Consider the following 21,906-nt stretch of genomic DNA (forward strand, 5'->3'; position numbering starts at 1 on the left):
CATGGCACCTTTTCACAAGGGAAGAGGGATTAACCTAGGTTTCATCAAATTAAAAGTTGGGTCCGTATAGCGGCCATACCAATCCGCCTTCCCCCCCACCCCATCCCTTGCAGCTTCAGTTGGGAAAGTTATTCTTCTCATCTTGTTCTTCTACACCGTCACGTAATCTTGTGTGGTAAAAGGGCAGAAGTGTTCCAAACCGAGAAGTGACTGTGTCACTCCAGTGGTGAAATGATTCTTGTGCACTATGTCAGGGCCTGATCAGTCTTCCAGGTCAGTTAAAATGACTCTTGCCGTTGACTTAAAGGGGCACAGGATCAGCCCATATTTAGCACAGTGCTCTAGGTTCTTTCGGACAAAAGCTGCTCTAGTGAGGTAATGATTTCTAGTGGCTAGTGGGACTAGAAGACAGGAAATAGGTGCTGCTAGCCTTGGCTTTGCTGCTAACTTGTGGGTTTGACAAGTCACAACCTTTCTGAGCCACATTTTCCTTGCAGTGGAAGTCAGGGCTGCATTTGGCCCTCTGTGCCATAGTCTCCCAATATGTCTGATAGGGGATAATCATATGTACTCAACTCATAGGGTTGTTGTGAGGGTTACAGAGGTCTGAGAATCACTGCAGAAAAAATGATACAATATGTGCATCTAATCTGTGAGCAGCTCAAACACGACAAAATGAGTCCTTCCCTCGGCAGGGATCACTTATACGGTGCATGCAACAGAATGTGGTGGTGGTGGGTACATGTGCGCCACATTTATTTGCACAGGATCACATTTCACTGCTACAGAGTGTATGATGCCAGAAACACTAGAAGGAGATGCTTTATAATAGCCAGAGGAGGGAATGTTAGAAATGTAACACAAACTGAAACACACAACTGAAGCTAAAGTTTAGTGGGTGAAAGTTATTTCCTTCAAATAAAAATAAATCCAGGTCTTTAAAAAGTTGACCACGTTTCTTTAACTTCAATAAAGCAGCACAGTATTATAATTAATTAGAATTCAGAGAGCAGCTGAATAAACTGGAAAAGGTCGCACATGAGGGAGAAACATCAAGGTGAAATGTAGGTGATAAAACTCACTAGAAGTACCTTCCTGGAATCAAAACAAGGCTTCTCGGGCCTTGGGAGACCAGCGATCTCTCTTCCCAGTCTGGAAAAAGCTGTAATTTCTCCGTCAAAAAACAACAAATCACAATTTGTTATTCAATGCATAAATTGTACAGGAAAACAGGTGGAATCCTGGTCCCACTGCAGTCAATTTCAAGATTCTGACCAGGATTTCACTTCAGGCACTTTGAAGGTCTCCCGTACTGTTTACTCCCACCCCTGAAAGTCCACGTGGACCACAAATCCCTGCCTGAGAACCTCTAAATTAGAAAGTCCAGTTTAGAGATAAAAATGTATTGGGACAAAATACTGAGATCTGTGCTCATTTCCCTCCCTCCCACCCCCGAGGTTTTTCCTGGGGCAAAAATGCCATTGACTTCAATGAAGTGAAACGGAGTAAAAACTAAGTGAAAACTTCAGGATTTAGCCCATTGTAAGGGTAGGATGGTCTTCCGTGTGCAGCTAACCTGTGCTTTCCCCTGCATTTGACCAGACTCTATATACCTTTTGAGAAACATTTTATTTTTTGTGCCATATGAGTGTGTGAAACATCAGATATGTCATCTGCCTGATGCAGATGCCTTTTGTGTAGCTCCAGTGGTGCAAAGGGGCTTAAAGCTGCTGGGGAATCCCTGACACAGGGAAAATCCCCAAGTGGTATAACATAAATATAGCCAGCTATACATCATTCTCTGCCTGCCCAGCTAGTAGGAGGCACACCGTGGGTGAGTCAGAATGCGCTTTGCTCTTGTTGAGTTTGGACCCAGAGGTACATGGGATTGTTTTAGAAAGCATAACTGGAGTAGCCCTGCAGCTGCTCTAATCCGTGCTCCCCACAATTTGGAATGATGGAAAGGTCTGACAGTGTCACCCCCACTTCTCAGGTATGCCAGCAAATTGGTAGTACACTTGCATATCCAAAGAGGACCTACATTTAGAAGAGAATTCTTAGATGTGGGTTCCACTGGTTTACAGCAAACTGTTGCTGCATGTTTTTTTACAGAGAGCAGGCTTCCGTTTCGGTAGAAATACATTTGCTTTTAAAACTACACCGTCCCTTGAGGATTTCAATTATTTGTTTAAGGGGGAGGAGACTGTTTTATGAAACTCACTGAAGCCTTGGGAAATCTAAAACATAAAATGGGGGAGAGCTTCTGAAATGTTACAAAATCCCAAAGTCCGGAGAGGAGTTCCCCAACTCTAACCGATGGTAATTTAGTAATCTTCTAGGTAGGTAAATAGTAACTTTAAAATCTGCAGGCCACCTATTTTTCTACCCAATCTCTCCAAGAATTACAATATATATATATTCTCTGAGATGTAACTGTGTTGTCCTATGGGGAAGAATGACCTACCCGCTAAAGCTCATCTCAGGACTGAGGGGCAGGAGATCTTGGGCAAGCCACTTAAGTGATCCGTGCCTCCGTTTCCCCTTCTGTAAAGCGAGGAGGATAACAGGCATGTCACGGGGGGAGGAAGCATTGCGAGGATTAATCTATGCAAGCCGGTAAAGCGCTCTGGGATCCCCCGACAGCAGGCAAGCGGCAGGAGCTGCCTTTTGACGAACTCCCTGCTCAGCTGCTGAATTCTCCACGCCTGCAAAATGCACCAACTGGAGCCAGCTCCGCGCCCCGTCCACGCTCCCGCTCCCCATCCTCCACGCGTGAATCCCAGCCGCCCGGGCGAGCTCCCTCCTCCCCACGCCGGGGCCACGCCCCCCCAGTGGGAGCCGCGAGCTCACGGGCCCCCGGGCCGTGCAATCAGAGCGGCCTCCCGCTTCACCCCCCGCGCTAGGAGGAGGAACCTAGGGGGACGGAGAAAGGGGGGGTCCTCCCCTTCCACCCCCCCTCCCTCCTAGGTGGCGCATGCGCCCTGGCTCAGGGCTGCTCGTCGGGCCAGCGGAGGGAGGGAGCCGCCGGGAGCGCTCGGGTGCCGCCGCCTGTTGCACCAGCGCCCCGTGCCGCCAGCCATTGTCCCCCGCTCCCCGCCGCTGCAGGAGGCCAAGCAGCCCCGCCCGCGGGGTGAGTGCGCGAGCGAGTTTGCGGGAGTTGGGGGAAGTGCCGGGGGCCCCGCCTGGGGCTGCGTCTGCGGGGGGCCGGGGAGGGGGCGTCCCGGCAGAGAGTCTGGGGGAGGGGGGAGAGCTCTCCCACCACTGGGGGGCCGGGGTGCGCCTCTTGCTGCAGAGCTGGGGGAGCCCCTCCTCCGTCGCCCCTCTTGCTGCAAAGCTGGGGGGCCGGCGCCCCCCGAGTCCCTGCGGAGAAGGGGTAGCGGGAGGCGGTGGCACTGCAGGGGCGAGCCGCCCCCCCCCCCCCCCACCGCCGGCCGGGGTACGGGGAGCGCTCGCGGCGCTGCGATTCTGCTGCTGGGAGGGGGGTCGTTCATGCAGTTCCGCTCCTGCTTCCCATCTCCCGGGTGGAGAGAGGCCCCTTCCTCCCCCCCGCGTCCTGCTCCCCTCTCCCCTCATTGTCCCGCTATCCTGCCCCCTCCCAGTCCCTGCCGTATCTGGGGAGGGGGCCTGAAGGGTTCTGTTGAAAATGCACATGGAAGCTTCTCTTCCCCCCCCCCCCCCCGCGCTTGCCCAAGTCCTGAACCCCCCAGGGCGGTTCTCTTGACAACTTTGTGTCTTCCACGAGCTGTCCTGCGCTGCGTCAGGGCGATTTGTGACGGGCTCAGAGCCAGGGTCACTCTCTAACAGGTCACTGCTGGATCGGGCAGACCTGGTCTGGGCTGCTCGTTTTCTTCTCCTCTCTCGCTCGCTTTTCTGTCCTTTGTTTCTGCTTTTGCTAATTGCAAACATACTTTATTGTGTCCAAGCCCGAAACCACTTTTCCCTCCGCTCTTGTCTGTGCTGCGGTAACTACTGTACCAAGTTCTCTGGAGTAGTTTGAGCTGTTGCCACCAATTGTTAAATCCCTCCTATCCTGAGGAACTATTAGGGGTGGCACAGAGAAATGTGAGCCTTGAAAGCCATTTTATTGATAAATTAACAGAAGGTGGCTTTCTAAACTTTTTACCCACGGATTTGTGTGTAGGTGGGAGGAGTGTTTTTTAGAAAAATGTCAATACATGTTTGTAAAATAAGCTTCCTCTGTATCAAAATCATGGATGTTGTGATGTGAAATACTTAATTTCAATTTCAGTAGTACAACCAGATCACACTTAATATCGCCACTTTATTGCAAGGAAAGTAATCCGGGAGCTAAAACACAATCTGTTTTAATGTTTGTGTTTATATGAACCTTTGAAGTTATTCTGAGGGGGGTCATCCTATGGAAATGCATCATGTTTTTATTCTGCGGTTTTTAGGAGGCACTGCACGTATATTTTGTTTCTATAGTTAAATCAAACAGACTTTTATTTGAAAAAAGTCTGTGGAATTCCTGAACAAGGGTCACAGAAGTGCTGCTGTTTCTTAACCTTTTAACTATCAGGGTTTATTAATCCACCTTCTGTGTCCATGTTATCCCTGCAGGTCATACAAAGGAGTTGGGATTAGCAGAGAGCAGTTTTACTGACCTCTCTAATTGCTTCAACTGCAGTGTCTTTTACACTGCTTCATTGTGTATCTTTTCATTCTTGCATTCAGGCTGTTTTCATAGTGCTGTTTGTATGAGCATACTGTACTAATTCCATCTGATGTGATACTGTGTCACTTTAGAGATGCCCAGATGTTGTCTTGATGAACACATTACAAATATGATAGTAAAACACTCAGTAGCATCTGTGGACTACCTGGTTCTTCAGTCAGCCATGAAACTTAAAATAAGTAGGAGATATGTGATGCAGTAGAAGTATGTTAAGCACGTAGACTATAAAGCAAGTTTAGACAGTTGTCCTGAGTTGCATGAATGTCTTATATGCTGAGAGTTTTGAGTAATGTAATTTCATCAGTTTTAAAGGGAGAAAAAATGATGTGGTTTCTGTTTATAGTAACCCCGTGGAGCTTGAAATCACTCCTCCTCTGGATTTCCCCCCCCCCCCCCCCTGTTTTGTACACACTGGCTATCTGTAGAGTTGCTAAGGTGAGTTAGGCTCCAGATATCCTTTTTGAGGTAAGATATTAATGAATCATTTAATAGAGGGATTGTTTTTGTATTTCTCCCATCACCATAACATCTGAGAGCCTCACAAACTTTACTGAAGTTGACTTTGCAACATTTCTGAGGTTGGGGAAACTGTTGCTTCGCCAGGTATAGACCTGAGATACTGACTCATAGGAATGTAAATAGTGTTTAAAAAAGGAACCATTTAAACCATTAAAATTGTATCGGTTAAACCTTTAATTGTTAACGAGTTCACAACATAGGGAACTAGGGGATCTGGGGGATCTGGACAAAGGTAAGGGGGCCGAGCCCGGCAGCTGGGCCCAGGCGCGATGCCAGTGGCCGGGACCCCGGACGCACATTAGGCATTTAAACGTTAACTGAATACATTACCAGTAAGACTGATGCTTATTGGTTAACCCGTTAACATTTTACATCCCTACTGACTCATAGAGAATGAGTTGGTCACAGTCACACAGGAAGTCTGTGGCAGAGAGGAGAATTGAATCCAGTCCTCCAGTACATTGCTCCGACTCCAAGACTATCATTCCCCCTCAGACATTTTCTTTCTCCTTCCCCCTTATATATCCTGTTACCTGCCAGTTGAGCAGATTGTGGGCTGGCCAATCAACCAGCCGTGCAGTGTTCCCTTAAATAACCTTAACAAGAATATCTGTGTATCAAATATAGCTTTTAGGTAGCTTATCAGATTATACTTCATGATGTGGTTATTTTGCATGTGCATACACAGCTTGCCAACACTAAAATATTCTGCATGTTTTTATGCGGATGGTATTGGCCAACATTGTAAAACGAGGCCCATTTGGGATACCATAGATAGGTAGAGGAAGGAGGGTCCAGTGGTGAAGATGCTAGCTTGGGACATGAGACCTCAATTCAATTCCTGTTCCACCACAGACTTCCTGTGTGACCTTGGGCAAGTCATCTAGACTCTCTGTGCTTCAGTTCTCCACCCATAAAGTGGGGATAATAGCACTTCCCAACTTCATACCACATGGGGGTTGGTAGGGTAAACGCAGATTGCGAGGTGTTCAGATAGACCTGAAAGGGGCCTGCTTTTTCAGAGGGTGGCTGCTCAGCACTTTCAAAGAGTTGGGCCTCTCTTAAGGGGACTTCAGTTGGACACTCCAAATCATTAGCAGCTTCAAAAAAATCTTGGTTGTTTACTGCCTTGTCTGCCCTTCATGTTTATGATTGAGAGCATGTTAGCATTTGATCCTGAGAGATGTCAAGCACCCACAAACTCTGGAGTTCTGGGTGCTAGCCACCTTAATTTGCATGTCCATTACATTCTTGGCATCTCTGCTAAAGGTGATGCTTGTGATATGGACACCTGCTGGCTAGGAACTGGACTTAGACCACCAACTCCATCACCGCTATGCATGGTGAACTTGGAGTTGTGACATGTAGAGGAACGGCTCCATACACCATTTTTTGGTCCCCTGAGCTTTCCAGTCTCAGTCCATTTCTGTGACACTGGCATTCCCCACCCATACAGAATGGGGAAAAGTAGTCTCCTTGTTACTCAGGTTTTACTATGTTTACTTCAGGTTAATGGTGGTGGTTGGGGAGAACCCTATAAAAATAGCACTTCAGTAGATGATTGAGAAGTACAAACTACAGTAAAACTGGAACAACTTGTCCTTCAGAATGCCTGTTTGCAGGCAGGTGAAACAGAACCAAATATGGAGCAAAGACAATTTAGCTTATTTCAGAACACATTATTAAAATGAAAAAGGCCTTATGCCTCCTGCCTGTTATCATTTTTCATTAAGTGACCGTCTATTAAGAACCCTTTATTCTGGAAAAGAAAAGATGCAACTGTCCAAAGAAAATGGAAGCCTTCCTAATACGTGCGTGTGTGTGTGTCTCACTAATAAATTCACCAAAACTTGTGCTTCTCTACTATTCATTGACTTCTTCACCCTTTTCAAATTAAATGGGCTTTTGGAAAAAACACTAACTCTTCCTCCTTTTCTTCCCCCAGTGTATTTAATTTTCTTCTTTTTAGTGGAAATTGTACTACTGACCAGAATGCAGCTCGCTAAGAGGTACATTGATCAAAAACATCTTGTTCTCTATCTTTGGCTAGGTACTTGCTGATCAGAATTCTTTTTTTAACTCCATGGAACACTTCAACTTTTTAGTAAAAAAAAAAAAAAAAAGACCATTTTGATTTGGAAAAGCTGTCATGGCGTCTCATGGGAGTTGTAATCTGGGAGTCCCATGCTCCTAGTCTCCTCTATATGGGGGAAAGTGGATGGATGTACTGGCTGGACTACATGTCCCAGGATGCACCATGGTTTCCATTCTTGGTAGGATGCTGTGGTACCTCATGGGAGTCTCTGGCCATGGTTCATCATAGGACATATCTTCCAGCTGGGGAACCCAGCCTGTAGGATAATGTTAGTAGAAGGAACCTAAACCACAACTCCCAGGAGGCACCATGGCAGCTTTTTTGAATCAAAATTTATGGTTACCATCTAGAAATATTTTGGACATTGGTCTTTTACGAAAAGTCTGTTTTCCACAGAGAGCTGACACTATACAAGTTTCTTTGTGAAGAATCAAACTCCTAACTTTCTGTTGGAAAAATAGCATGGACAGAAAAATTCTAGCTATCCTGAGTACTCCCTGAATAGCCAACCACTTAATGTTTCTGATGTCATCATTCAGAACCAGACTTCTTGATCACTGCAGCTAACAGCAAAAACATGGAGACAGCTTATAAAGAGTCCTTTTCTTACCTGTCTTTCTCCCTTGGAATTGACCTTTATGTGGCTTTGGAAGGCTATAACCCTCACGTCAAGTGTTCCTTTGGCTAGTGATAAAGAAGTATGTTGACAGCATTCCAGAACAAACATTTACATAATAAACCCGTTGCTACATTCAGAACACATCATCTCTCCCGCCCCAACATATCATATCCATTGTTTCTTTTTAAGAGGGTAACTTCTCCTTTGACGACACGATAAAAATGCAACTAAATTTTCTAATTCATAGTGTTGCAGCTATGAATCCAGTGAAATTACACCCTCTTAGTGTTTACATATAGTTGTTTGGAAATGTATAATAGGTAAACTGTTCTTAGCAAATAAATCTCAGACTCAAAGGTGGTGTTTTAACTGGAAAAAATGACAGCTTTTACCATGTTAACATTTATACAAGAAAAAATTGTAGCGTGGACAGGCTAATATATATTAATAGGTTGAATTTAACATTAGCTTGTTCCCTTGACCTACTGTCATGTTAAAACTATAATTTTGTCCACATTAGTTCTACCACTTTTAAAAAAAAAAAAACACACAAATAAACCACACCTTTTTTTCCTAGAAAGGATACACCCAAAAAGCTTAGTCTAATAGCACAAGTTGATGATGCAGGACAAAGGGTAGAAAGTGCGTAGCAGATATTCTATGCTAGTCAGCATATCCACCTCTCAAAAGGTCTGGCTTTTTTCCTAACTCCTCCAACAAAATAACTGTTGAAATCTATTGAAATGCTTAAAAGAATATAACACTATCATGTGTCCCAAAGTAGTATTGCTGTGGTCTTCAGAGATCAATCTTCTTTTTATCTCTCTCTTTTTATAAAGAGACCTGATGCTGGAGAGTGTTGGGTAACTTTTATCAAAATATTAATAAGATTAAAGAGGGTAAAACTGGAGTAATGTAGATTTCTAATGGGCAGCTTTACAGCTCCAATTCTAAACTGCAGTGAAGCTGACCTGGGAGCAGCTCCAGAGGTCTTTGAGGTGGGGGCTCTGTGATCTTTGCATCGCCTTGATTCTGGAGGCAGTCAGGGCAGTCAGGGTAATTGAAGTGGTGCCCACCATAAACTAGAGTAGCCCCAGAGATGGCTCTAATTTACTGTGTGCTGCAACATCTCCCTGTCCAGTAGCACAGAATACCTGAAGCCACATCCTCTATGCCTGGGGTATTAGAGATCTGTGCTACTGTGGAATCCCTCCTGTGGTTGGAGAGGTCTGCCAGAACTATGGGCCCAGTACAACTTCAGCTGGTATACAGATGCCTTGGCAAAGGTCCGAATCAGAGCGTATGTTGGTACTTTTTCCTGTATATATTTTAATTTATAGGATAATCCCCTCCCATAGAACTAGTGTATGTTCATCTTTCTCCTCCAAGACAACCTGAGATCCCTATTTCTGCATTTATATTTTCTTTGGCTTTTTGTCTTCTATAAACATCAGTAATTGCCTCTTCTCCACACCATCTAACTTTTTCAAAATTAGTCAGCTTGCCTTTCATTCCAAAAATAACTTTTCTGTGATGCTGTTGTTACCGCATTAGTAACAAATTCTTTCCCAAATAAATGTTCCCGCCCTTCCAATGTCAGAGAATAACTCTTGGCAATAGCAGACCTAGTGAATTATCTTGCAACACTTTCTCACCTGGTTAATCTTTGCATGACTTTTCCCATTGATTTGCATGGAACTTATTGAATGATGAGGGATTACTCACATCAGTAGGAATTTCAGGACTGAACCAACCAGAGAGATCCATTTCAGTTGTTCTTTGTGAGTCCATTAGGGTGACCAGACAGCAAGTTTAAAAAATCGGGACAGCGGTGGGGGATAATAGGTGTCTATATAAGAAAAAGCCCCCCAAATCGGGACTGCCCCTATACAATTGGGACATCTGGTCACCCTAGAGTCCATTTAATTTAAACGGATCTGCTTAGGAACATGTAACTGGCATCAATCTGCATTTTAATTTTCAAGCATTTGTGAATTCATTTCTACAACATAAATGTAATAATAGAATAAGAAAAATTCTTTGTTTGGTGCTTGCCAAAACATACGCCTGTAGCTACTGACTGCTTCTGATCTTCATTAGCCTGTCTCCTGGACCTTGATTTGGTGGCCAGTCAAGTTTGTGGAAGATGTTAAATTGCATCAGCCTTAGAGCAGTAATTTTTGGCATAAAATTTTTCCAAATGTATGTTTGATTTCTAAACCCATCTTATAGAGAATATGTAAAGTTTGCAACGTGAGTACTTTATATAGAGAGTAGCTTGTTGCAAGGCCAAATTCCACTCAACCTTTCTCCAGTATTGGTGGGAATTAGAGATTTTCTCTTAAAGTACTTAGTCATGTTATTAATTCCTCTTTGAGGGGGAGAGAACATAGACGATCGTTTAGATGTAGAGAAGGAGGGGAATTTTGATATGACCCATTCTTTATAGGGTTGATATGTTGTGGTCCTTTTAGAATACAGCACGAGGGATTGTGATATTTAAAGTCTTATGCCAGTGAATTCTACCAGTGAATTCTCAGTGTGCCCACATTGGAGTTGTGCATGTAGCTACATGCTTTTATCAGGCAGGCCTATTGCAGTTCAAAACACTAAGCATTTTTAAAAGCTATTGCACACTTCATAACCTCATCCAAAGCTTTTGTCAAAATTAGTCAGGAGGTAAATGTCTCTTCTGTCATTCAGTGTAGCACAGCATCCAGTGGTGTAACTGGTGTATAAAACTCAGTGTTCTCATTAGTAAATCTCTGACTAACAAGAAAGTATTGTGCTATACCAGAGCTCTTTTAAACAATCCCTTGTCTTCAAAATACAAAAAATGGATTCAACCTTTCCTCCTTCTAGGGCTACCATGCACCTGATGGCAAAGGTGCTGACAGGCTTGTTCTTATTCTTGCCATTATTCTTGTGAATTTAGGGATGTCTAGTAGAATTGGGAGCATGGGGAGTCTTTAGAGAGTGGTAAAATGTTGCTATGATCCTTATGAGAAGGATCATTTTGTCTGGTAATGGTTTAACTCCATGTTTCCCAAACTTGGGATGCTGCTTGTGTAGGGAAAGCCCCTGGCCGGCTGGGCCAGTTTGTTTACGTGCCCTGTCCGCAGGTCTGGCCAATCGCGGCTCCCACTGGCTGCAGTTCGCTTCTCCAGACAAATGGGAGCCGCAGGAAGCGGCGAGGGCCGAGGGAGGTACTGGCCGCCGCTTCCAGCAGCTCCCATGGCCTGGAGAAGCGAACCGCGGCCAGTGGGAGCCACGATTGGCCAAACCTGCAGACGCGGCAGGTAAACAAACCGGCCCGGCCCGATAGGGGCTTTCCCTACACAAGCGGCGTCCCAAGTTTGGGAAAAACTGGTTTAACTGATTGCACACTCATTCTAAACTGTGAATAAGGTAAAGGGACCATGTTTGGGATGCATCTTAGTACTTGAAGCACTAGTCTGAAAGTGAGTCTGGTTCTGTAGATGAAAGCATCACACGTACCATAATATTCAGCTTCCCCCTGTATTCCGAGCATTTGTCTGTCTTCTCAACATTAGGGTAAATTTTGGGGCTGTAGTTACTATTAAGGAAAACAGAATTGTGTGTGGGGGTTGCAGGAAATGTAGGCTTAATGAAGGGGAAGGACTGCTCACTATGACCTTACTTTCCTTTCGAATTGCCTCTGGGATGCTGAAACCTCAGGAAATACATACTTGTGGTTGGGATAACCAATGTTTGGATGGTGATGGTCAAGGGGAGAAGTGCTTTTGTGGGAGAGCAGGGAATTAAAAGGGAATTCAGAGCTTTTGCAGGGGGCAGAGAATTATTCTTACCCTAAAACTATTAATTGATGATTCTGCTGTGATTCTGCACTGTGAAAGTCTTGTTTTATTGCCCAGTCTGACCCATTGCCTGTATCACTGGATAGTGTTTTTTACAACCTAAGTGGCTTTCAACGATGCCTCATTAGAGACATACCCGAGAGGTTCTGATGTTCTGTGAAAGGCTGGACTGAGGGACTTCTAGTACTTTGAACAAAAGGGATTAGGAATTACCATCAGCAGTCATTGTGTAGCCTACGTGTAGACTTTTTAACTTGTACCATGTACACCTCTACCCCAATATAACGCGACCCGATATAACGCGAATTCGAATATAACGGGGTAAAGCAGTGCTGTGGGGGTGGGGCTGCGCACTTGGGTAGATCAAAGCAAGTTCGATATAACGCGGTTTCACCTATAACGTGGTAAGATTTTTTGGCTCCCAAGGACAGCGTTATATCGAGGTAGAGGTGTAGTTCAAACATTCTGGGTTAGGAAAAAAGTGTCTGAATGTCCAGAGCATTTCCCCCACCACAGAGCAGACATAAACAATGGAAAACCCATTGAAGTAGCCTAAACTTCCTCAAAGGGAGACTAGCTGTCAACCCAACTTCCCTCCTTTCTTCTGAGTTTATAGACATGCCTACATGCAATCTGTGTGTGTGGCTCTGCAGTATTGAGGGGATAGGAAAAAAAATCTGCTTTAGGTCCCTTTAGACACTGGGTGAACTTTCTATATTAGATAATGCAGGCCACATCAGCATAATTTTATGGTTTCCTCTGTGTTGTCAAACTCTTGATGGGATTGGGTCATCCATCGGTGGGAACCAAAGGCAGCCCAGTTCCTGAAAGGTTTTTGGTGATAAGTTGGAGTGAAGTAGTGTAGATGTCCAACTAACTCTGGGAATTCTGCATGGGGCACTCTTGAATAAAGAGGGGGTAGATGTCGAAATAACAAATAAAGGATGACTTTTAATGGGACATGTTCACCATGACTCCTAATAGCCTTGGGGTAGCAGTATTGAGGTGCAACCTGATGAGGACAAATGAAATGTCCTGGGAAGGGAGATTCTGTTCCAGGGTGGATTAATTTGCACCAATATTAAAACAAGACATTAGGCCTCTGAATGGTAGCCTGAGAAAGCAGGTGAAATGCATCTCTCAGAATATCTCAGTGGGTAGCAAGGAAGGAGGTTTTAATACAGGGCTGGACAAACAGATTGATACACAATCTGAGCCTGGCCACCACAGTACCAGAGAGAACATAATCAGTGAATGGGTTGCTAATCACTAGAAAGCATAGTCAAATTTTGGGGTTGTATCCTTTCAAAAATGATTTGGAAATGAAATAGAGGATTTTCGATTGAATGGGTTAGCCTGGAGGCTAACCAGCAGATAGTTCATACACAGAGATAACATGGGACTCTTCGTCTCAAAGGGGATCCCCAAGTGCTTTACAAACTATTTTTCTCTTGCTTGCAGGGCAGGAAACAACCATTGTGCTGGTCCATGACTGGGGCTCCTAGTTGCTATGGCAATACAAACAATATAAAATAATAACTAGCCCACTGCATGCTGCACAACAATGGGAACAGAAATCTTGGCCATATCCCCTGACAGAATCTCCTATGCTTATGAAGAATACTTGTAGCTCTTTAATGTTCTTGATTCTTTTGATGTCCCTGAAAAACACTCGCTCAGTGTGATGGACTTAAATTGTAGCAATGGTGGTTTAGGTTGGGCATTAGGACAAACTTCTTGTCAGGGTGGTTAAGCACTGTAATAAATTGCCTAGGGAGGTTGTGGAAACTCCATCACTGGAGATTTTTAAGAGCAGGTTAGACAAACACCTGTCGGGGATGGTCTAGATCAGTGGTTCTCAAAGCCAGTCTGCCGCTTGTTCAGGGAAAGCCCCTGGCGGGCCGGGCCGGTTTTTTACCGGCCGCGTCCACAGGTTCAGCTGATTGCGGTTCCCATTGGCCGCGGTTCACCGCTCCAGGTCAATGGGGGCTGCAGGAAGCGGCGCAGGCAGAGGGACGTACTGGCCACTGCTTCCCGCAGCCCCCACTGGCTAGGAGCGGTGAACCTGCGGACGTGGCCGGTAAATAAACCGGCCCGGCCTGCCAGGGGCTTTCCCTGAACAAGTGGCGGACAAGCTTTGAGAACCACTGGTCCAGATGATACTTAGTCCTGCCGTGAGTGCAGGAGACTGAACTAGATGTTCTCTTGAGGTCCTTTCCAGTCCTACAGTTCTATGATTTTATGATACTCCACTTACCTACCTTGAAAGAACTTGAGTGGGCCCTGTTGTGATTTGATCCTGTGAGTCTGAGGAGTCTAGGTATTCTGTGACTGAGAGTTAAGCTATGGAGCTGTCCCCGACCCAGGATGCTCTCAAAGCTGTGTAGAATGCCCTGCTCCTCCGAACCATCTCTTTGACCATGTATTTGGATCTGATAGGGATGCTATCAAAGCGGCGCTCAACACTGTTCTTCTTGCTACTGTTCTTATACTGTGCTCATCTCTGTAGTAACGCAGTGCCTTCCAGTAGTTCATTTAGCGATGTGACTAACGTGTCGAGTGGAGTTTGTTCTGTCTTCGTGGGCAGAAGTGTGTACAGCGGAGAGTCTTCTTTTGGAGGTGGTGGTGGGGACTCTGTGGTTATGTGTATTTTAGGGAAGACAGGCTGAAGAAGAGCACCTGGGAGTAGAAGGTGATGAGGTTTGTGATGGGCTTCCTGGGGCAGTTCATTCTGCAGTCTTGGACCGGCCCCTGTGTCTCCCTCACAAGATGAGCATTCACTTTATTGTGAAGAGTTCTTTTGTGCCCCACGAGCATAGCTGTTGATCACAATATTCATCCTAGAGCTTTAGTCAATGTGTTGGATATTCTGGGCATAGGGGATTGCGTGTCTTTGAAGATAAGGACCAAGACCTTGAACTTGATTCAATATTCTGTGGGAAGCTGGTGTAGGGAGTGGAGGACTGGCTTGATGTGCTGAAGAGATGTGCTGCAGCCTTCTTTACCTGTTATACTTAAGGGCTGAAGGCTTCATGCCCAGGTTTATTGTATTGCTCTAGTCTATCTGAGAAATGACAAAGGCATGAGTATCTGAGGCCCGGTCATCATGTGTCAAGGATAGGATGGAGTCTCTAGGCAGCTGGAGATGGTAGAGAGCATTATCCTCAGCTGTTGCTGCTATGTGACAGCTTAGCATTTGCAACAACTCCATAGAGTGCTCCTAATCTGCAGACTGAATTGACTAATTGTGGGTGCATTTCTTCAGCCAAAACAGACTTCACTAGGGGTTCAAGCTTTTCAGAATGTTCTTCTCTGCCTATTAGCGTAACTTATGGCTTGCTCTAGTTCAGTTTAAACCAGCTGTTCTTCCTCCATGAGCTGATTTTTGTCCACTGGGTCATCTTGGTAGGAGTGGTATGGTCATATATGGTGAAAGGAGCTGTGTGTCACTCTGTGCTTGATTCAAGGCTCTAATTTAGTACTTCACACGGGAAACATACCGTCTGTTATCATGATGGGCGAGAGCCTGAATGCAGTTGTCTGACTCAATGGTTTGTGCCCATGCCTGCTGAGGAATGTGTGTAATATCGGAGCAGACCTTGCTGTTGAAGTGTTGGCTCTTTTTCACCTATCTACATAAACTCTGCGATAGGACTGTGTGTAGGAAAATAAGTTGTTTTTACCTCCCCTGCCCACATATAAAGTACTGTATCTAATGCTTCAAAAGCCAGGAAATCAATCAAAGTAAAAGCTTGCTCATGTGATTTTAACTTGTAATGTTTCCTGTGAGGTTTTTGTTTGTGTTACAGCCCTAATGTTTAACTAGTTTTGTGTGTGACTTTCTTTTTGGTGAGATTTTATTTTTTCATCCATCTGTTTAGAAGAACAGGTTCTCCCCATTTCTGATAGCCATGAAATTATTTTCCCAAGGGAATAGGAGAGAAGGAAGATTATGGGAAACACCAAAGGGGGAAATCTAAGAATAGACTTGTTTTTGCTGATGATACACTAAGGTTCATTATAAACCTATTACTACCCTTCCAAATGTCCTTGAGCTTTGTGAGAGCTTTGCAAAACTTCTTGCATTTCAAATTCACTTACTCGGAGGTGCTTCCTCCGAGTAAAACATGCATTTATAGAAACAGGCTTGTGAGACAGTTGGCATTTAAATATGAAGATGCCTCTATTAAAAAATACTTGGAAATACATACATCTCATGTTAGCTGGAGTACCTGTGGGAAGTACATTAAACTCATCAGTCACCTGAGTTAATTAGCAACATGAGTTAATGTGCTTTGTATCAAGTTTCTTTTGAAAACAATGGAGCTGGTGAATGCTGCCTAGAAACTGGAAACTGAAATCTTCTCTGAATCAGGTGAAGCGTAGAAAAGTGTAGTGCAAGGTTTCTCGCTTTCTTTAGGGGACTCCTGACCTCTGGGGGTAAGGATTGGGGGAGAGAGAACACTTCTAGGGGTGCTCTCCATGCCCATCCATTGCTTGGTTTCTGTTGAATCTGCTAGTAATAGTAGCTGTGATTGGTTTCCTTGTGTTTGAACACCTGTTTACTAGACTGAAATCAGCAACCCATTTTACCTGGTTCTCTTGAACAGCTATCAGGAGGTGGTAATAATTTTCAGATACTACTAACCTGTGCTCGTTCTCTAACTTCACTTACTATTTTTTTTTAAAAACCCTCCACTTTGGAAATAGATTGATTTTCTTCATTGGCTACTCCTTTCAGGGCAGGTGGAACAATAACAAAAACTACTTGAATGTTGATGAATAATAGTTTGAAACTTTGGCTACTTTCGTAGCAGTATGTCCATAAATAGAATCACTGTCTAGCGGGTTTCCTTTAGCAAAGGAAGTGTGCCACTGTTACAAAATGAGCTAAGGAGGGACACCTGCAGTCATATACATTAAGGCCGTAACTTCTGTACGTGAAGCATAGGACTTTTAAGAATATGAGCATAATAGATAATGGACCGGATCCTTGACCCAGGTCCCCTTCCTCCCCTCCCTTCTCCTCCCATTGGCAACTTTGTGCCACTGAGGCAGAATTGGAAGGAGGCATAAAGCTAGTGTGTCAAGCCCTACATCACCCTCTTATTATTTTCTCCCCATCTGCGTGGCACAGCATATCATGGCAGGCTGAAGATAGAATGGAGTATGGACCGAGTGCACGGTGTTCCCTGGTGGATGAAACTGTGCCCTGGGCTACTTTTACAACTGCTGTAACTTAAACTGGTGGCCAACATGGAGCCTGGCATGACCCAGGATTGGGGGAGTACACAGACAGCTCCCCACTCCTGTCCCTTTGGGTCATGGGCCAAGCACACCATGGCCAGATCCAAGACTGTGGTGTGTTTGGGTCTTGGGTTTTTGACTCACAGCAGAATTGGTAAGGTGAAGCATGATATCCTTGTATATCAGGTAAGGAGTTTTGTGGTCTGTTTGACTGGGAGCAGGGACAGCTAAATTCTAACCTTGATTCTCCCATCAACTCAGTGTGTCCCTGGCTCCAGTTCAACAGACCAGAAAGAGGCAAAATTAAACAAATTCAAGATTAGGAGTCAGAATGAGGAAGGCTATTTTCCGCTCCTTAACAGCAAAATACTGCATATAAGTACTCTCTCTCTCTCTCTCCTTATTTTCCTTTTTTAAACTGGTTGTGGCATGATTATTACTAGATGTCGAGAAATGTAAATAACACAAAAATAGCGAACTGTAGCATTCCAGAGTCCTTGGCAGTGTGCTTGAATTGAAACGTCTGTCTGTGATTCCTCTCCAGCTTCCTCCCCTCTCACAGCCATTGGGTTTAAGTACCTACCGATCTACACAAACAGGGCTTCAGAAAGGATCCCCTCATATGCTGTAGGTGCTAGTGACCCATTCTTCTTTTAACTACTATCCATTTAAACAAATCAAAATTGAGAAGTCTTAGGGCAGTATTAAAAAGAATGTGATTCTTGTTATGAGGAAAGTTCATCTAGTCATTGAAGCACACCGTGTTCTGGTACCATTCTCTGATGAGTCTAAGATCTGTGCCTTTATGGGAATAAAGGGTGTAAAGTGCAGTACCTGACTTAAAGAGCTAATAAATCAGAGTGTTAATCTATTGCTCTTGACACAATCTGGCTCTTCTCCCAGTCTGTCTCTCACTTTCACTGCATTCTCAGACCAGAATCCCCCAGTTGGCCTTGGTGTGACAAAGGTATAATTACAACTTGTCTCTCATATTTGTACTATGTAAATAGGCTTTGACAGGGTAAACTTAACAATTGCAGGGGGATCTACCCATTTAAAGGACTGTAGAGCAGTGGTAATAACTGAATTTCTATGGCACTAATTCACTTTTTGAATGGGGTGGGGGTTGAGATAAAAGTCTAGGAATTAGTGCAAAGAAAAGTAGGAAATCACCATGATTATTTTGCTTTCTGCTTTTTTCTTTAGTGAGGGTGGGTCGGAGACATAGGTTAATAGCTTTTTTTTTTTTTTTATGGCAACTTTAACCAAAATAAAAGTTAAAAGAAAACTATATATACATCATGGGAAGATGAGCTATTTTACAACTTAAAGAACAGCGGTGATGGAGAGAGATGATTTGCAGCCTGACCTTCAGAGGTTTTTAGCCATCACAGTATCTAATACTGTTCACTCCGAAGTCAGTAGACTATTCGGAACAACAGAAGCAGGATGGAATCTACGTTAGAGCTGGTTGAAATTTTGCAAATGGCATTTTATTTTAAATGGCTTTTATTTAAATTGGAAATTTCCACAATTTGTCTTTTTCTCTGTTTTTCATGTTTTTGATGAAATGGGGACAATAATTTTTTTTTTAGTTTTTACAATTTATCTTTTCTTCTCCTTTGTCCCTTTCTCTCCTTTCCCCCCCTCTCAGCCTTCCTTTTCAATGGCAAGTCGCGAGGGGACCAGGAACAAGGAAAACTGGGGAAAAAAATGGAAAAATTTCAAAAGCAAAAATTCTGATTACAACTCTTCTGTGGAAAAAATTGAGAAGAAATGAAATATTGTTTCTTTTTGAAACCCGGGAAACAAAAATTACTGCAATTATTTGTGCATGCTTCCTTAATTTTCAACCAAAACTCTGGCAAGTTTCTGAGGGATCAAATAGAAGCTGTAAAGGTTTTCCAATAACAAGCTGGGGAGACTTCATACATTGCAGTCATTTTAACTCAGAATAAACATTACAATGATTCAGCTGCATTTGTGAGATTGGGTGTCTGTATTTTTTTCTGTTTTCAGTTTATTTCCTTCACAATAATATGATTTTGCTTATTCGCAAGGAAGAAAATAATTAATGTTATAGAAACATGCATTGCATCAGACAAAGAAACAAGCTTTAGAGAATTTTGTTTTTCCCCTTCTCTTGTGTCATTCTGAAGGAAATACTAATGATTTTGCGTAGCACAAAAGGGTGCCCACTGTCATTTGTTTTTCTAGCATTTGCTCTGAGCTTTTTAGCAGGTGAGTACTAGCTTACTCAGGCAGAAATGTAATAATATTATACTTCGGAGTGAACAGGAAGTCTGCAAACAGCCACAATGTCCTGCCACGGGTGCATGTATAGTAGGGCAGGTTTTCTAATGGCAGAACAGTCAGGAAAATAAGAGCAAAACGTATAGAAAATAAACTTGTCACAGAAAAGTAAATGGAGGAGGGTTGAGTAAGGTATTTGGAGGAAACCACAGCAGTAGGTTAAATGCAAAATAAAAACCTGGTTTCAGCAGCTGTGCTAGCGACGAAGCTACTCTCCGCAACCTTGACTTCCATAGCAGTGATAGAAAATTCAAATTGTTCATCTCTTTAATAGTTTGGAAATTGTTTTCCTTACCTAGCTTTTTCTGCCAGCTGTCTTGGTATTCGCTTTAAGGCCAAATCTTGCTATCTTTACGTGAGTAAATTTCCCACTGTTGTAAATAGGCTAGATTTTCAGTATTAGTAATGCCATATTTGTGACTGCTTCCTCTGACTCCCCACCCCTCCAAAAACACATTGTAACTCTTGTAGTGCCGAAAATCATTCTTGTAGAGTATTGGCTGTGTACTGTTAAAGCAGCTGGTGTGTTCCTGCAGTTCATATGCTGAGCGTGTTAATTCATTAATGTTTGTAAAGTGCTTTGAGCTCCTTGGATGAAATAAGCAAATGAAATACAAAGTATTGTTCAAGTTAAATGAACATTGCCAAAGCTGGCTATACTTGATCTACTGGGAAACTGACATCCCCTACCTTTTATTTATATAGCTCCACAAGTGTGGAACTGTATAGAGGGAAGTGCTGCCAAACAAATAAATAAGGCTTTGCCTCAAATGTCTAACAGCCTACGTCACGGGACAAACTCGTACAGCATGGACTGTACTAAACAAAAATGGAGGGGTGCAGGTAATCATTATAACTGGAAAGCATCCTGGAATGGCCGTGTTTTGAAAGTGGGGTCTTGGCATATATTAACTGTGAAGATGTACCAGGCCTAAGAAGCAGAAAATAATGCAGCAGAAAGGAAGTGGTTAGGAGGGTAGCTGGGTGAGAGGCAGGAGATAGGCAGAGCAGCACTTTGATCACGATTCCATTTTAAAGCTTTTATCTTTAAGGAATCCTTCACTTCCCCTCTCTTTCTCTCTCTCCCTTCCCCCCCTCCCCCCCCCGAAGAAGTCATTCCTTAGTCTGAGTTTGGGAGATGTTAGTATGTACATGGGAACATGCATACAGTTCTAGAAAATCTTCAGAGGCATGATGTAAGTTTGAGATGCACAGTATAAAAGTATCCAAAGTAAAGGGTGAAAATGGACTGGGAAATTGGCTTGCCACCCCCTCATGCATATGAGCATGTCTAGTGTCTTTTCTAACCTTGCTAACTTCTTCCCTTGTGTATTTTTTTTCTTTCAACCCTTGATGTTTTTTTAAAGTAGTTCTTGTGTAAATATTGAATAAAAAAAGGAGTTCTCAAATATTTTTGAAAAATGTGATTCTCTCTGTGTAGCAACGATTGTAGGGAGGCGATATCCTGTCAACAATAGTAGTATCTTGGCAATCTAACATTTAGCTGTGTGTGTGTGTGTGTGTGTACACACATAATTTTCAGGTGTAATTATAAGTTACTTTGAGACACTGTCATACATTTTTTGCAACTAAACATATCTTCTCTGCTGCCATCCAAAGATGTTTTTAGAAGTATGCAGTAATATTAGAGCTGGATGAATAATGCAAACAATTTCTCGATAGTATTTGTTTGAATTCTTAAATGAACTCTACTAGCCTTTGTGGCCCCTTTTTTATTCACATCCCATGAACGCTAGAATAATTGAGTTTTACTAGCACGATTGTTTATGGAAAGCAAATTTCAGAGTCTTCTGTATGCTTTTATATGAAAACAATAAATTTAAAATTTCACATGCACTTGCTTATGCTAGAATACTCATGTTCATTTAATTAGGGAAGAAGAAAAAATACGATTTGGCTTTTATCTGTGCTAAGCAACACAACTCACATTTCAAATTCATGATCAGTATACATCAGGGGTGGGTAAACTTTTTGGCCTGAGGGCCACATTTGGGTATGGAAATTGTATGGCGGGCCATGAATGCTCACGAAATTGGGGTTGGGGTTCCGGAGGGGGTGAGGTCTCTGGTGGTGCGGGCTCTGGGGTGGGGCCAGAAAAGAGGAGTTCAGGGTGCGGGAGAGGGTCGGGGGGGGGAGGGGATGAGGGCTTCGGATGGGGGTGTGGGTTCTGGGCTGGGGCTGGGGCTAAGGGGTTTGGGATGCAGGAGGGTGCTCCAGGCTGGGACTGAGGGGTTCGGAACGGGGATCAGGGCTGTGGCAGGGGTGTAAGCTCCGGGCAGTGCCTACCTCAAGCAACTCCCAGAAATAGGGTTACCATATTTTGTGCCTCCAAATGGAGGACACTCCACGGGGCCCTGGCCCCGCCCCCAGCCCCGCCCACGCCCCAACTCCGCCCCCTCCCCAAAAGTCTCCGCCCCCTCCCCTGCTTCCCGCGAACATTTGATTCGCGGGAAGCCTGAAGCAGGTAAGGAGGTGTGTGGGGGGAGGAGGCGCGGCCCAGGCTGGCCCCCCAGCGGCTCCAGCCTGGGTCGGCTCGGGCCCTGGGGTGCTGGCCCCA

The 21,906-nt window shown here is 44.0% G+C and overlaps 1 protein-coding gene across 5 annotated transcripts in view; it reads left to right on the top strand.

Moving 5' to 3' along the window:
- Nucleotides 1-3,028: 3,028 nt before the first annotated feature.
- Nucleotides 3,029-21,906, top strand: part of AKAP13 (A-kinase anchoring protein 13) — a 338,427-nt gene continuing 319,549 nt past the window's right edge. For 2 of the 5 annotated variants that reach the window (XM_054041160.1, XM_054041155.1), the window contains exon 1: nt 3,103-3,130. The gene's annotated coding sequence lies outside the window, so the exon portion shown is untranslated. Of the gene's footprint in view, nt 3,131-21,906 lie in introns of all 5 variants that reach the window. The other 3 variants (XM_054041161.1, XM_054041152.1, XM_054041157.1) reach the window with 3 other exon arrangements.

This window comes from Malaclemys terrapin, chromosome 10 (genome assembly GCF_027887155.1).
Source record: "Malaclemys terrapin pileata isolate rMalTer1 chromosome 10, rMalTer1.hap1, whole genome shotgun sequence".
In the NCBI taxonomy this organism is placed as follows: Eukaryota; Metazoa; Chordata; order Testudines; family Emydidae; genus Malaclemys; species Malaclemys terrapin.